This window comes from Notolepis coatsorum, assembly GCF_963971535.1.
Source record: "Notolepis coatsorum genome assembly, contig: SCAFFOLD_189, whole genome shotgun sequence".
In the NCBI taxonomy this organism is placed as follows: domain Eukaryota; kingdom Metazoa; phylum Chordata; class Actinopteri; order Aulopiformes; family Paralepididae; genus Notolepis; species Notolepis coatsorum.
Window position 1 is genome coordinate 13,350 of NW_028170516.1, and position 18,131 is coordinate 31,480.

Below are 18,131 nucleotides of genomic sequence, written 5' to 3' on the forward strand. Positions count from 1 at the left end.
AGAACAGTGTTGTTACAGCGAGAACACACTTTATTAATGAAGAACAGTGTTGTTACAGCGAGAACACACTTTATTAATGAAGAACAGTGTTGTTACAGCGAGAACACACTTTATTAATGAAGAACAGTGTTGTTACAGCGAGAACACACTTTATTAATGAAGAACAGTGTTGTTACAGTGAGAACACACTTTATTAATGAAGAACAGTGTTGTTACAGCGAGAACACACTTTATTAATGAAGAACAGTGTTGTTACAGTGAGAACACACTTTATTAATGAAGAACAGTGTTGTTACAGTGAGAACACACTTTATTAATGAAGAACAGTGTTGTTACAGTGAGAACACACTTTATTAATGAAGAACAGTGTTGTTACAGCGAGAACACACTTTATTAATGAAGAACAGTGTTGTTACAGCGATAACACACTTTATTAATGAAGAACAGTGTTGTTACAGTGAGAACACACTTTATTAATGAAGAACAGTGTTGTTACAGCGAGAACACACTTTATTAATGAAGAACAGTGTTGTTACAGTGAGAACACACTTTATTAATGAAGAACAGTGTTGTTACAGCGAGAACACACTTTATTAATGAAGAACAGTGTTGTTACAGCGAGAACACACTTTATTAATGAAGAACAGTGTTGTTACAGCGAGAACACACTTTATTAATGAAGAACAGTGTTGTTACAGCGAGAACACACTTTATTAATGAAGAACAGTGTTGTTACAGCGATAACACACTTTATTAATGAAGAACAGTGTTGTTACAGTGAGAACACACTTTATTAATGAAGAACAGTGTTGTTACAGCGAGAACACACTTTATTAATGAAGAACAGTGTTGTTACAGTGAGAACACACTTTATTAATGAAGAACAGTGTTGTTACAGCGAGAACACACTTTATTAATGAAGAACAGTGTTGTTACAGCGAGAACACACTTTATTAATGAAGAACAGTGTTGTTACAGCGAGAACACACTTTATTAATGAAGAACAGTGTTGTTACAGCGAGAACACACTTTATTAATGAAGAACAGTGTTGTTACAGCGAGAACACACTTTAGAACACACTTTATTAATGAAGAACAGTGTTGTTACAGCGAGAACACGCTTTATTAATGAAGAACAGTGTTGTTACAGTGAGAACACACTTTATTAATGAAGAACAGTGTTGTTACAGCGAGAACACACTTTATTAATGAAGAACAGTGTTGTTACAGCGAGAACACACTTTATTAATGAAGAACAGTGTTGTTTCAGCGAGAACACACTTTATTAATGAAGAACAGTGTTGTTACAGTGAGAACACACTTTATTAATGAAGAACAGTGTTGTTACAGTGAGAACACACTTTATTAATGAAGAACAGTGTTGTTACAGCGAGAACACACTTTATTAATGAAGAACAGTGTTGTTACAGCGAGAACACACTTTATTAATGAAGAACAGTGTTGTTACAGCGAGAACACACTTTATTAATGAAGAACAGTGTTGTTACAGTGAGAACACACTTTATTAATGAAGAACAGTGTTGTTACAGCGAGAACACACTTTATTAATGAAGAACAGTGTTGTTACAGTGAGAACACACTTTATTAATGAAGAACAGTGTTGTTACAGCGAGAACACGCTTTATTAATGAAGAACAGTGTTGTTACAGCGAGAACACACTTTATTAATGAAGAACAGTGTTGTTACAGCGAGAACACGCTTTATTAATGAAGAACAGTGTTGTTACAGTGAGAACACGCTTTATTCATGAAGAACAGTGTTGTTACAGAGAACACACTTTATTAATGAAGAACAGTGTTGTTACAGTGAGAACACACTTTATTAATGAAGAACAATGTTGTTACAGCGAGAACACACTTTATTAATGAAGAACAGTGTTGTTACAGTGAGAACACACTTTATTAATGAAGAACAGTGTTGTTACAGCGAGAACACACTTTATTAATGAAGAACAGTGTTGTTACAGCGAGAACACACTTTATTAATGAAGAACAGTGTTGTTACAGTGAGAACACACTTTATTAATGAAGAACAGTGTTGTTACAGCGAGAACACACTTTATTAATGAAGAACAGTGGTGTTACAGCGAGAACACACTTTATTAATGAAGAACAGTGTTGTTACAGCGAGAACACACTTTATTAATGAAGAACAGTGTTGTTACAGCGAGAACACACTTTATTAATGAAGAACAGTGTTGTTACAGCGAGAACACACTTTATTAATGAAGAACAGTGTTGTTACAGCGAGAACACACTTTATTAATGAAGAACAGTGTTGTTACAGTGAGAACCCACTTTATTAATGAAGAACAGTGTTGTTACAGCGAGAACACACTTTATTAATGAAGAACAGTGTTGTTACAGCGAGAACACACTTTATTAATGAAGAACAGTGTTGTTACAGCGAGAACACACTTTATTAATGAAGAACAGTGTTGTTACAGTGAGAACACACTTTATTAATGAAGAACAGTGTTGTTACAGCGAGAACACACTTTATTAATGAAGAACAGTGTTGTTACAGTGAGAACACACTTTATTAATGAAGAACAGTGTTGTTACAGCGAGAACACACTTTATTAATGAAGAACAGTGTTGTTACAGTGAGAACACACTTTATTAATGAAGAACAGTGTTGTTACAGCGAGAACACACTTTATTAATGAAGAACAGTGTTGTTACAGAGAACACACTTTATTAATGAAGAACAGTGTTGTTACAGCGAGAACACACTTTATTAATGAAGAACAGTGTTGTTACAGCGAGAACACACTTTAGTAATGAAGAACAGTGTTGTTACAGTGAGAACACACTTTATTAATGAAGAACAGTGTTGTTACAGTGAGAACACACTTTATTAATGAAGAACAGTGTTGTTACAGCGAGAACACACTTTATTAATGAAGAACAGTGTTGTTACAGTGAGAACACACTTTATTAATGAAGAACAGTGTTGTTACAGCGAGAACACACTTTATTAATGAAGAACAGTGTTGTTACAGCGAGAACACACTTTATTAATGAAGAACAGTGTTGTTACAGCGAGAACACACTTTATTAATGAAGAACAGTGTTGTTACAGCGAGAACACACTTTATTAATGAAGAACAGTGTTGTTACAGCGAGAACACACTTTATTAATGAAGAACAGTGTTGTTACAGCGAGAACACACTTTATTAATGAAGAACAGTGGTGTTACAGCGAGAACACACTTTATTAATGAAGAACAGTGTTGTTACAGCGAGAACACACTTTATTAATGAAGAACAGTGTTGTTACAGCGAGAACACACTTTATTAATGAAGAACAGTGTTGTTACAGCGAGAACACACTTTATTAATGAAGAACAGTGTTGTTACAGTGAGAACACACTTTATTAATGAAGAACAGTGTTGTTACAGCGAGAACACACTTTATTAATGAAGAACAGTGTTGTTACAGTGAGAACACACTTTATTAATGAAGAACAGTGTTGTTACAGCGAGAACACACTTTATTAATGAAGAACAGTGTTGTTACAGCGAGAACACACTTTAATAATGAAGAACAGTGTTGTTACAGCGAGAACACACTTTATTAATGAAGAACAGTGTTGTTACAGCGAGAACACGCTTTATTAATGAAGAACAGTGTTGTTACAGCGAGAACACACTTTATTAATGAAGAACAGTGTTGTTACAGCGAGAACACGCTTTATTAATGAAGAACAGTGTTGTTACAGCGAGAACACACTTTATTAATGAAGAACAGTGTTGTTACAGCGATAACACGCTTTATTAATGAAGAACAGTGTTGTTACAGCGAGAACACGCTTTATTAATGAAGAACAGTGTTGTTACAGCGAGAACACGCTTTATTCATGAAGAACAGTGTTGTTACAGAGAACACACTTTATTAATGAAGAACAGTGTTGTTACAGTGAGAACACACTTTATTAATGAAGAACAATGTTGTTACAGCGAGAACACACTTTATTAATGAAGAACAGTGTTGTTACAGAGAACACACTTTATTAATGAAGAACAGTGTTGTTACAGTGAGAACACACTTTATTAATGAAGAACAGTGTTGTTACAGTGAGAACACACTTTATTAATGAAGAACAGTGTTGTTACAGAGAACACACTTTATTAATGAAGAACAGTGTTGTTACAGTGAGAACACACTTTATTAATGAAGAACAGTGTTGTTACAGCGAGAACACACTTTATTAATGAAGAACAGTGTTGTTACAGCGAGAACACACTTTATTAATGAAGAACAGTGTTGTTACAGTGAGAACACACTTTATTAATGAAGAACAGTGTTGTTACAGTGAGAACACACTTTATTAATGAAGAACAGTGTTGTTACAGTGAGAACACACTTTATTAATGAAGAACAGTGTTGTTACAGCGAGAACACACTTTATTAATGAAGAACAGTGTTGTTACAGCGAGAACACACTTTATTAATGAAGAACAGTGTTGTTACAGCGAGAACACACTTTATTAATGAAGAACAGTGTTGTTACAGCGAGAACACACTTTATTAATGAAGAACAGTGTTGTTACAGCGAGAACACACTTTATTAATGAAGAACAGTGGTGTTACAGCGAGAACACACTTTATTAATGAAGAACAGTGTTGTTACAGCGAGAACACACTTTATTAATGAAGAACAGTGTTGTTACAGCGAGAACACACTTTATTAATGAAGAACAGTGTTGTTACAGCGAGAACACACTTTATTAATGAAGAACAGTGTTGTTACAGCGATAACACACTTTATTAATGAAGAACAGTGTTGTTACAGCGAGAACACACTTTATTAATGAAGAACAGTGTTGTTACAGCGAGAACACACTTTATTAATGAAGAACAGTGTTGTTACAGCGAGAACACACTTTATTAATGAAGAACAGTGTTGTTACAGCGAGAACACACTTTATTAATGAAGAACAGTGTTGTTACAGCGAGAACACACTTTATTAATGAAGAACAGTGTTGTTACAGCGAGAACACACTTTATTAATGAAGAACAGTGTTGTTACAGCGAGAACACACTTTATTAATGAAGAACAGTGTTGTTACAGCGAGAACACACTTTATTAATGAAGAACAGTGTTGTTACAGCGAGAACACACTTTATTAATGAAGAACAGTGTTGTTACAGCGAGAACACACTTTATTAATGAAGAACAGTGTTGTTACAGCGAGAACACGCTTTATTAATGAAGAACAGTGTTGTTACAGCGAGAACACGCTTTATTAATGAAGAACAGTGTTGTTACAGCGAGAACACGCTTTATTCATGAAGAACAGTGTTGTTACAGAGAACACACTTTATTAATGAAGAACAGTGTTGTTACAGTGAGAACACACTTTATTAATGAAGAACAATGTTGTTACAGCGAGAACACACTTTATTAATGAAGAACAGTGTTGTTACAGAGAACACACTTTATTAATGAAGAACAGTGTTGTTACAGCGAGAACACGCTTTATTAATGAAGAACAGTGTTGTTACAGCGAGAACACGCTTTATTAATGAAGAACAATGTTGTTACAGCGAGAACACACTTTATTAATGAAGAACAGTGTTGTTACAGAGAACACACTTTATTAATGAAGAACAGTGTTGTTACAGCGAGAACACACTTTATTAATGAAGAACAGTGTTGTTACAGCGAGAACACACTTTATTAATGAAGAACAGTGTTGTTACAGCGAGAACACACTTTATTAATGAAGAACAGTGTTGTTACAGCGAGAACACACTTTATTAATGAAGAACAGTGTTGTTACAGCGAGAACACACTTTATTAATGAAGAACAGTGTTGTTACAGCGAGAACACACTTTATTAATGAAGAACAGTGTTGTTACAGCGAGAACACACTTTATTAATGAAGAACAGTGTTGTTACAGCGAGAACACACTTTATTAATGAAGAACAGTGTTGTTACAGCGAGAACACACTTTATTAATGAAGAACAGTGTTGTTACAGCGAGAACACACTTTATTAATGAAGAACAGTGTTGTTACAGCGAGAACACGCTTTATTAATGAAGAACAGTGTTGTTACAGCGAGAACACGCTTTATTAATGAAGAACAGTGTTGTTACAGCGAGAACACGCTTTATTCATGAAGAACAGTGTTGTTACAGAGAACACACTTTATTAATGAAGAACAGTGTTGTTACAGTGAGAACACACTTTATTAATGAAGAACAATGTTGTTACAGCGAGAACACACTTTATTAATGAAGAACAGTGTTGTTACAGAGAACACACTTTATTAATGAAGAACAGTGTTGTTACAGCGAGAACACGCTTTATTAATGAAGAACAGTGTTGTTACAGCGAGAACACGCTTTATTAATGAAGAACAATGTTGTTACAGCGAGAACACACTTTATTAATGAAGAACAGTGTTGTTACAGAGAACACACTTTATTAATGAAGAACAGTGTTGTTACAGCGAGAACACACTTTATTAATGAAGAACAGTGTTGTTACAGAGAACACACTTTATTAATGAAGAACAGTGTTGTTACAGTGAGAACACACTTTATTAATGAAGAACAGTGTTGTTACAGCGAGAACACACTTTAGTAATGAAGAACAGTGTTGTTACAGCGAGAACACACTTTATTAATGAAGAACAGTGTTGTTACAGTGAGAACACACTTTATTAATGAAGAACAGTGTTGTTACAGCGAGAACACACTTTATTAATGAAGAACAGTGTTGTTACAGTGAGAACACACTTTATTAATGAAGAACAGTGTTGTTACAGTGAGAACACACTTTATTAATGAAGAACAGTGTTGTTACAGGGAGAACACACTTTATTAATGAAGAACAGTGTTGTTACAGCGAGAACACACTTTATTAATGAAGAACAGTGTTGTTACAGCGAGAACACACTTTATTAATGAAGAACAGTGTTGTTACAGCGAGAACACACTTTATTAATGAAGAACAGTGTTGTTACAGCGAGAACACACTTTATTAATGAAGAACAGTGTTGTTACAGTGAGAACACACTTTATTAATGAAGAACAGTGTTGTTACAGCGAGAACACACTTTATTAATGAAGAACAGTGTTGTTACAGCGAGAACACACTTTATTAATGAAGAACAGTGTTGTTACAGTGAGAACACACTTTATTAATGAAGAACAGTGTTGTTACAGTGAGAACACACTTTATTAATGAAGAACAGTGTTGTTACAGTGAGAACACACTTTATTAATGAAGAACAGTGTTGTTACAGCGAGAACACACTTTATTAATGAAGAACAGTGTTGTTACAGCGATAACACACTTTATTAATGAAGAACAGTGTTGTTACAGTGAGAACACACTTTATTAATGAAGAACAGTGTTGTTACAGCGAGAACACACTTTATTAATGAAGAACAGTGTTGTTACAGTGAGAACACACTTTATTAATGAAGAACAGTGTTGTTACAGCGAGAACACACTTTATTAATGAAGAACAGTGTTGTTACAGCGAGAACACACTTTATTAATGAAGAACAGTGTTGTTACAGTGAGAACACACTTTATTAATGAAGAACAGTGTTGTTACAGCGAGAACACACTTTATTAATGAAGAACAGTGTTGTTACAGCGAGAACACACTTTATTAATGAAGAACAGTGTTGTTACAGTGAGAACACACTTTATTAATGAAGAACAGTGTTGTTACAGTGAGAACACACTTTATTAATGAAGAACAGTGTTGTTACAGTGAGAACACACTTTATTAATGAAGAACAGTGTTGTTACAGCGAGAACACACTTTATTAATGAAGAACAGTGTTGTTACAGCGATAACACACTTTATTAATGAAGAACAGTGTTGTTACAGTGAGAACACACTTTATTAATGAAGAACAGTGTTGTTACAGCGAGAACACACTTTATTAATGAAGAACAGTGTTGTTACAGTGAGAACACACTTTATTAATGAAGAACAGTGTTGTTACAGCGAGAACACACTTTATTAATGAAGAACAGTGTTGTTACAGCGAGAACACACTTTATTAATGAAGAACAGTGTTGTTACAGCGAGAACACACTTTATTAATGAAGAACAGTGTTGTTACAGCGAGAACACACTTTATTAATGAAGAACAGTGTTGTTACAGCGATAACACACTTTATTAATGAAGAACAGTGTTGTTACAGTGAGAACACACTTTATTAATGAAGAACAGTGTTGTTACAGCGAGAACACACTTTATTAATGAAGAACAGTGTTGTTACAGTGAGAACACACTTTATTAATGAAGAACAGTGTTGTTACAGCGAGAACACACTTTATTAATGAAGAACAGTGTTGTTACAGCGAGAACACACTTTATTAATGAAGAACAGTGTTGTTACAGCGAGAACACACTTTATTAATGAAGAACAGTGTTGTTACAGCGAGAACACACTTTATTAATGAAGAACAGTGTTGTTACAGCGAGAACACACTTTAGAACACACTTTATTAATGAAGAACAGTGTTGTTACAGCGAGAACACGCTTTATTAATGAAGAACAGTGTTGTTACAGTGAGAACACACTTTATTAATGAAGAACAGTGTTGTTACAGCGAGAACACACTTTATTAATGAAGAACAGTGTTGTTACAGCGAGAACACACTTTATTAATGAAGAACAGTGTTGTTACAGCGAGAACACACTTTATTAATGAAGAACAGTGTTGTTACAGTGAGAACACACTTTATTAATGAAGAACAGTGTTGTTACAGTGAGAACACACTTTATTAATGAAGAACAGTGTTGTTACAGCGAGAACACACTTTATTAATGAAGAACAGTGTTGTTACAGCGAGAACACACTTTATTAATGAAGAACAGTGTTGTTACAGCGAGAACACACTTTATTAATGAAGAACAGTGTTGTTACAGTGAGAACACACTTTATTAATGAAGAACAGTGTTGTTACAGCGAGAACACACTTTATTAATAAAGAACAGTGTTGTTACAGTGAGAACACACTTTATTAATGAAGAACAGTGTTGTTACAGCGAGAACACGCTTTATTAATGAAGAACAGTGTTGTTACAGCGAGAACACACTTTATTAATGAAGAACAGTGTTGTTACAGCGAGAACACGCTTTATTAATGAAGAACAGTGTTGTTACAGTGAGAACACGCTTTATTCATGAAGAACAGTGTTGTTACAGAGAACACACTTTATTAATGAAGAACAGTGTTGTTACAGTGAGAACACACTTTATTAATGAAGAACAATGTTGTTACAGCGAGAACACACTTTATTAATGAAGAACAGTGTTGTTACAGTGAGAACACACTTTATTAATGAAGAACAGTGTTGTTACAGCGAGAACACACTTTATTAATGAAGAACAGTGTTGTTACAGCGAGAACACACTTTATTAATGAAGAACAGTGTTGTTACAGTGAGAACACACTTTATTAATGAAGAACAGTGTTGTTACAGCGAGAACACACTTTATTAATGAAGAACAGTGGTGTTACAGCGAGAACACACTTTATTAATGAAGAACAGTGTTGTTACAGCGAGAACACACTTTATTAATGAAGAACAGTGTTGTTACAGCGAGAACACACTTTATTAATGAAGAACAGTGTTGTTACAGCGAGAACACACTTTATTAATGAAGAACAGTGTTGTTACAGCGAGAACACACTTTATTAATGAAGAACAGTGTTGTTACAGTGAGAACCCACTTTATTAATGAAGAACAGTGTTGTTACAGCGAGAACACACTTTATTAATGAAGAACAGTGTTGTTACAGCGAGAACACACTTTATTAATGAAGAACAGTGTTGTTACAGCGAGAACACACTTTATTAATGAAGAACAGTGTTGTTACAGTGAGAACACACTTTATTAATGAAGAACAGTGTTGTTACAGCGAGAACACACTTTATTAATGAAGAACAGTGTTGTTACAGTGAGAACACACTTTATTAATGAAGAACAGTGTTGTTACAGCGAGAACACACTTTATTAATGAAGAACAGTGTTGTTACAGTGAGAACACACTTTATTAATGAAGAACAGTGTTGTTACAGCGAGAACACACTTTATTAATGAAGAACAGTGTTGTTACAGAGAACACACTTTATTAATGAAGAACAGTGTTGTTACAGCGAGAACACACTTTATTAATGAAGAACAGTGTTGTTACAGCGAGAACACACTTTAGTAATGAAGAACAGTGTTGTTACAGTGAGAACACACTTTATTAATGAAGAACAGTGTTGTTACAGTGAGAACACACTTTATTAATGAAGAACAGTGTTGTTACAGCGAGAACACACTTTATTAATGAAGAACAGTGTTGTTACAGTGAGAACACACTTTATTAATGAAGAACAGTGTTGTTACAGCGAGAACACACTTTATTAATGAAGAACAGTGTTGTTACAGCGAGAACACACTTTATTAATGAAGAACAGTGTTGTTACAGCGAGAACACACTTTATTAATGAAGAACAGTGTTGTTACAGCGAGAACACACTTTATTAATGAAGAACAGTGTTGTTACAGCGAGAACACACTTTATTAATGAAGAACAGTGTTGTTACAGCGAGAACACACTTTATTAATGAAGAACAGTGGTGTTACAGCGAGAACACACTTTATTAATGAAGAACAGTGTTGTTACAGCGAGAACACACTTTATTAATGAAGAACAGTGTTGTTACAGCGAGAACACACTTTATTAATGAAGAACAGTGTTGTTACAGCGAGAACACACTTTATTAATGAAGAACAGTGTTGTTACAGTGAGAACACACTTTATTAATGAAGAACAGTGTTGTTACAGCGAGAACACACTTTATTAATGAAGAACAGTGTTGTTACAGTGAGAACACACTTTATTAATGAAGAACAGTGTTGTTACAGCGAGAACACACTTTATTAATGAAGAACAGTGTTGTTACAGCGAGAACACACTTTAATAATGAAGAACAGTGTTGTTACAGCGAGAACACACTTTATTAATGAAGAACAGTGTTGTTACAGCGAGAACACGCTTTATTAATGAAGAACAGTGTTGTTACAGCGAGAACACACTTTATTAATGAAGAACAGTGTTGTTACAGCGAGAACACGCTTTATTAATGAAGAACAGTGTTGTTACAGCGAGAACACACTTTATTAATGAAGAACAGTGTTGTTACAGCGATAACACGCTTTATTAATGAAGAACAGTGTTGTTACAGCGAGAACACGCTTTATTAATGAAGAACAGTGTTGTTACAGCGAGAACACGCTTTATTCATGAAGAACAGTGTTGTTACAGAGAACACACTTTATTAATGAAGAACAGTGTTGTTACAGTGAGAACACACTTTATTAATGAAGAACAATGTTGTTACAGCGAGAACACACTTTATTAATGAAGAACAGTGTTGTTACAGAGAACACACTTTATTAATGAAGAACAGTGTTGTTACAGTGAGAACACACTTTATTAATGAAGAACAGTGTTGTTACAGTGAGAACACACTTTATTAATGAAGAACAGTGTTGTTACAGAGAACACACTTTATTAATGAAGAACAGTGTTGTTACAGTGAGAACACACTTTATTAATGAAGAACAGTGTTGTTACAGCGAGAACACACTTTATTAATGAAGAACAGTGTTGTTACAGCGAGAACACACTTTATTAATGAAGAACAGTGTTGTTACAGTGAGAACACACTTTATTAATGAAGAACAGTGTTGTTACAGTGAGAACACACTTTATTAATGAAGAACAGTGTTGTTACAGTGAGAACACACTTTATTAATGAAGAACAGTGTTGTTACAGCGAGAACACACTTTATTAATGAAGAACAGTGTTGTTACAGCGAGAACACACTTTATTAATGAAGAACAGTGTTGTTACAGCGAGAACACACTTTATTAATGAAGAACAGTGTTGTTACAGCGAGAACACACTTTATTAATGAAGAACAGTGTTGTTACAGCGAGAACACACTTTATTAATGAAGAACAGTGGTGTTACAGCGAGAACACACTTTATTAATGAAGAACAGTGTTGTTACAGCGAGAACACACTTTATTAATGAAGAACAGTGTTGTTACAGCGAGAACACACTTTATTAATGAAGAACAGTGTTGTTACAGCGAGAACACACTTTATTAATGAAGAACAGTGTTGTTACAGCGATAACACACTTTATTAATGAAGAACAGTGTTGTTACAGCGAGAACACACTTTATTAATGAAGAACAGTGTTGTTACAGCGAGAACACACTTTATTAATGAAGAACAGTGTTGTTACAGCGAGAACACACTTTATTAATGAAGAACAGTGTTGTTACAGCGAGAACACACTTTATTAATGAAGAACAGTGTTGTTACAGCGAGAACACACTTTATTAATGAAGAACAGTGTTGTTACAGCGAGAACACACTTTATTAATGAAGAACAGTGTTGTTACAGCGAGAACACACTTTATTAATGAAGAACAGTGTTGTTACAGCGAGAACACACTTTATTAATGAAGAACAGTGTTGTTACAGCGAGAACACGCTTTATTAATGAAGAACAGTGTTGTTACAGCGAGAACACGCTTTATTAATGAAGAACAGTGTTGTTACAGCGAGAACACGCTTTATTCATGAAGAACAGTGTTGTTACAGCGAGAACACGCTTTATTAATGAAGAACAGTGTTGTTACAGTGAGAACACACTTTATTAATGAAGAACAGTGTTGTTACAGAGAACACACTTTATTAATGAAGAACAGTGTTGTTACAGTGAGAACACACTTTATTAATGAAGAACAGTGTTGTTACAGCGAGAACACACTTTATTAATGAAGAACAGTGTTGTTACAGTGAGAACACACTTTATTAATGAAGAACAGTGTTGTTACAGCGAGAACACACTTTATTAATGAAGAACAGTGTTGTTACAGTGAGAACACACTTTATTAATGAAGAACAGTGTTGTTACAGTGAGAACACACTTTATTAATGAAGAACAGTGTTGTTACAGTGAGAACACACTTTATTAATGAAGAACAGTGTTGTTACAGCGAGAACACACTTTATTAATGAAGAACAGTGTTGTTACAGTGAGAACACACTTTATTAATGAAGAACAGTGTTGTTACAGCGAGAACACACTTTATTAATGAAGAACAGTGTTGTTACAGCGAGAACACACTTTATTAATGAAGAACAGTGTTGTTACAGCGAGAACACACTTTATTAATGAAGAACAGTGTTGTTACAGCGAGAACACACTTTATTAATGAAGAACAGTGTTGTTACAGCGAGAACACACTTTATTAATGAAGAACAGTGGTGTTACAGCGAGAACACACTTTATTAATGAATAACAGTGTTGTTACAGCGAGAACACACTTTATTAATGAAGAACAGTGTTGTTACAGCGAGAACACACTTTATTAATGAAGAACAGTGTTGTTACAGCGAGAACACACTTTATTAATGAATAACAGTGTTGTTACAGCGAGAACACACTTTATTAATGAAGAACAGTGTTGTTACAGCGAGAACACACTTTATTAATGAAGAACAGTGTTGTTACAGCGAGAACACACTTTATTAATGAAGAACAGTGTTGTTACAGTGAGAACACACTTTATTAATGAAGAACAGTGTTGTTACAGCGAGAACACACTTTATTAATGAAGAACAGTGTTGTTACAGTGAGAACACACTTTATTAATGAAGAACAGTGTTGTTACAGCGAGAACACACTTTATTAATGAAGAACAGTGTTGTTACAGTGAGAACACACTTTATTAATGAAGAACAGTGTTGTTACAGCGAGAACACACTTTATTAATGAAGAACAGTGTTGTTACAGCGAGAACACACTTTATTAATGAAGAACAGTGTTGTTACAGCGAGAACACACTTTATTAATGAAGAACAGTGTTGTTACAGTGAGAACACACTTTATTAATGAAGAACAGTGTTGTTACAGTGAGAACACACTTTATTAATGAAGAACAGTGTTGTTACAGCGAGAACACACTTTATTAATGAAGAACAGTGTTGTTACAGTGAGAACACACTTTATTAATGAAGAACAGTGTTGTTATAGCGAGAACACGCTTTATTAATGAAGAACAGTGTTGTTACAGTGAGAACACGCTTTATTCATGAAGAACAGTATTGTTACAGAGAACACACTTTATTAATGAAGAACAGTGTTGTTACAGTGAGAACACACTTTATTAATGAAGAACAATGTTGTTACAGCGAGAACACACTTTATTAATGAAGAACAGTGTTGTTACAGAGAACACACTTTATTAATGAAGAACAGTGTTGTTACAGTGAGAACACACTTTATTAATGAAGAACAGTGTTGTTACAGTGAGAACACGCTTTATTAATGAAGAACAGTGTTGTTACAGCGAGAACACGCTTTATTAATGAAGAACAGTGTTGTTACAGCGAGAACACGCTTTATTAATGAAGAACAGTGTTGTTACAGCGAGAACACACTTTATTAATGAAGAACAGTGTTGTTACAGTGAGAACACACTTTATTAATGAAGAACAGTGTTGTTACAGCGAGAACACACTTTATTAATGAAGAACAGTGTTGTTACAGTGAGAACACACTTTATTAATGAAGAACAGTGTTGTTACAGTGAGAACACACTTTATTAATGAAGAACAGTGTTGTTACAGTGAGAACACACTTTATTAATGAAGAACAGTGTTGTTACAGTGAGAACACACTTTATTAATGAAGAACAGTGTTGTTACAGCGAGAACACACTTTATTAATGAAGAACAGTGTTGTTACAGTGAGAACACACTTTATTAATGAAGAACAGTGTTGTTACAGCGAGAACACACTTTATTAATGAAGAACAGTGTTGTTACAGCGAGAACACACTTTATTAATGAAGAACAGTGTTGTTACAGCGAGAACACACTTTATTAATGAAGAACAGTGTTGTTACAGCGAGAACACACTTTATTAATGAAGAACAGTGGTGTTACAGCGAGAACACACTTTATTAATGAAGAACAGTGTTGTTACAGCGAGAACACACTTTATTAATGAAGAACAGTGTTGTTACAGCGAGAACACACTTTATTAATGAAGAACAGTGTTGTTACAGCGAGAACACACTTTATTAATGAAGAACAGTGTTGTTACAGCGAGAACCCACTTTATTAATGAAGAACAGTGTTGTTACAGTGAGAACACGCTTTATTAATGAAGAACAGTGTTGTTACAGCGAGAACACGCTTTATTAATGAAGAACAGTGTTGTTACAGCGAGAACACGCTTTATTAATGAAGAACAGTGTTGTTACAGCGAGAACACACTTTATTAATGAAGAACAGTGTTGTTACAGTGAGAACACACTTTATTAATGAAGAACAGTGTTGTTACAGCGAGAACACACTTTATTAATGAAGAACAGTGTTGTTACAGCGAGAACACACTTTATTAATGAAGAACAGTGTTGTTACAGTGAGAACACACTTTATTAATGAAGAACAGTGTTGTTACAGTGAGAACACACTTTATTAATGAAGAACAGTGTTGTTACAGTGAGAACACACTTTATTAATGAAGAACAGTGTTGTTACAGCGAGAACACACTTTATTAATGAAGAACAGTGTTGTTACAGTGAGAACACACTTTATTAATGAAGAACAGTGTTGTTACAGCGAGAACACACTTTATTAATGAAGAACAGTGTTGTTACAGCGAGAACACACTTTATTAATGAAGAACAGTGTTGTTACAGCGAGAACACACTTTATTAATGAAGAACAGTGTTGTTACAGCGAGAACACACTTTATTAATGAAGAACAGTGTTGTTTACAGCGAGAACACACTTTATTAATGAAGAACAGTGGTGTTACAGCGAGAACACACTTTATTAATGAAGAACAGTGTTGTTACAGCGAGAACACACTTTATTAATGAAGAACAGTGTGTTACAGCGAGAACACACTTTATTAATGAAGAACAGTGTTGTTACAGCGAGAACACACTTTATTAATGAAGAACAGTGTTGTTACAGCGAGAACCCACTTTATTAATGAAGAACAGTGTTGTTACAGCGAGAACACACTTTATTAATGAAGAACAGTGTTGTTACAGTGAGAACCCACTTTATTAATGAAGAACAGTGTTGTTACAGCGAGAACACACTTTATTAATGAAGAACAGTGTTGTTACAGCGAGAACACACTTTATTAATGAAGAACAGTGTTGTTACAGCGAGAACACACTTTATTAATGAAGAACAGTGTTGTTACAGCGAGAACACACTTTATTAATGAAGAACAGTGTTGTTACAGCGAGAACACACTTTATTAATGAAGAACAGTGTTGTTACAGTGAGAACACACTTTATTAATGAAGAACAGTGTTGTTACAGCGAGAACACACTTTATTAATGAAGAACAGTGTTGTTACAGAGAACACACTTTATTAATGAAGAACAGTGTTGTTACAGCGAGACCACACTTTATTAATGAAGAACAGTGTTGTTACAGCGAGAACACACTTTAGTAATGAAGAACAGTGTTGTTACAGCGAGAACACACTTTATTAATGAAGAACAGTGTTGTTACAGCGAGAACACACTTTATTAATGAAGAACAGTGTTGTTACAGCGAGAACACACTTTATTAATGAAGAACAGTGTTGTTACAGTGAGAACACACTTTATTAATGAAGAACAGTGTTGTTACAGCGAGAACACACTTTATTAATGAAGAACAGTGTTGTTACAGCGAGAACACACTTTATTAATGAAGAACAGTGTTGTTACAGCGAGAACACACTTTATTAATGAAGAACAGTGTTGTTACAGCGAGAACACACTTTATTAATGAAGAACAGTGTTGTTACAGCGAGAACACACTTTATTAATGAAGAACAGTGGTGTTACAGCGAGAACACACTTTATTAATGAAGAACAGTGTTGTTACAGCGAGAACACACTTTATTAATGAAGAACAGTGTTGTTACAGCGAGAACACACTTTATTAATGAAGAACAGTGTTGTTACAGCGAGAACACACTTTATTAATGAAGAACAGTGTTGTTACAGCGAGAACACACTTTATTAATGAAGAACAGTGTTGTTACAGCGATAACACACTTTATTAATGAAGAACAGTGTTGTTACAGCGAGAACACACTTTATTAATGAAGAACAGTGTTGTTACAGCGAGAACACACTTTATTAATGAAGAACAGTGTTGTTACAGCGAGAACACACTTTATTAATGAAGAACAGTGTTGTTACAGCGAGAACACACTTTATTAATGAAGAACAGTGTTGTTACAGCGAGAACACACTTTATTAATGAAGAACAGTGTTGTTACAGTGAGAACACACTTTATTAATGAAGAACAGTGTTGTTACAGCGAGAACACACTTTATTAATGAAGAACAGTGTTGTTACAGCGAGAACACACTTTATTAATGAAGAACAGTGTTGTTACAGCGAGAACACACTTTATTAATGAAGAACAGTGTTGTTACAGCGAGAACACACTTTATTAATGAAGAACAGTGTTGTTACAGCGAGAACACACTTTATTAATGAAGAACAGTGTTGTTACAGCGAGAACACACTTTATTAATGAAGAACAGTGTTGTTACAGCGAGAACACGCTTTATTAATGAAGAACAGTGTTGTTACAGCGAGAACACACTTTATTAATGAAGAACAGTGTTGTTACAGCGATAACACGCTTTATTAATGAAGAACAGTGTTGTTACAGCGAGAACACGCTTTATTAATGAAGAACAGTGTTGTTACAGCGAGAACACGCTTTATTCATGAAGAACAGTGTTGTTACAGAGAACACACTTTATTAATGAAGAACAGTGTTGTTACAGTGAGAACACACTTTATTAATGAAGAACAATGTTGTTACAGCGAGAACACACTTTATTAATGAAGAACAGTGTTGTTACAGAGAACACACTTTATTAATGAAGAACAGTGTTGTTACAGTGAGAACACACTTTATTAATGAAGAACAGTGTTGTTACAGTGAGAACACACTTTATTAATGAAGAACAGTGTTGTTACAGAGAACACACTTTATT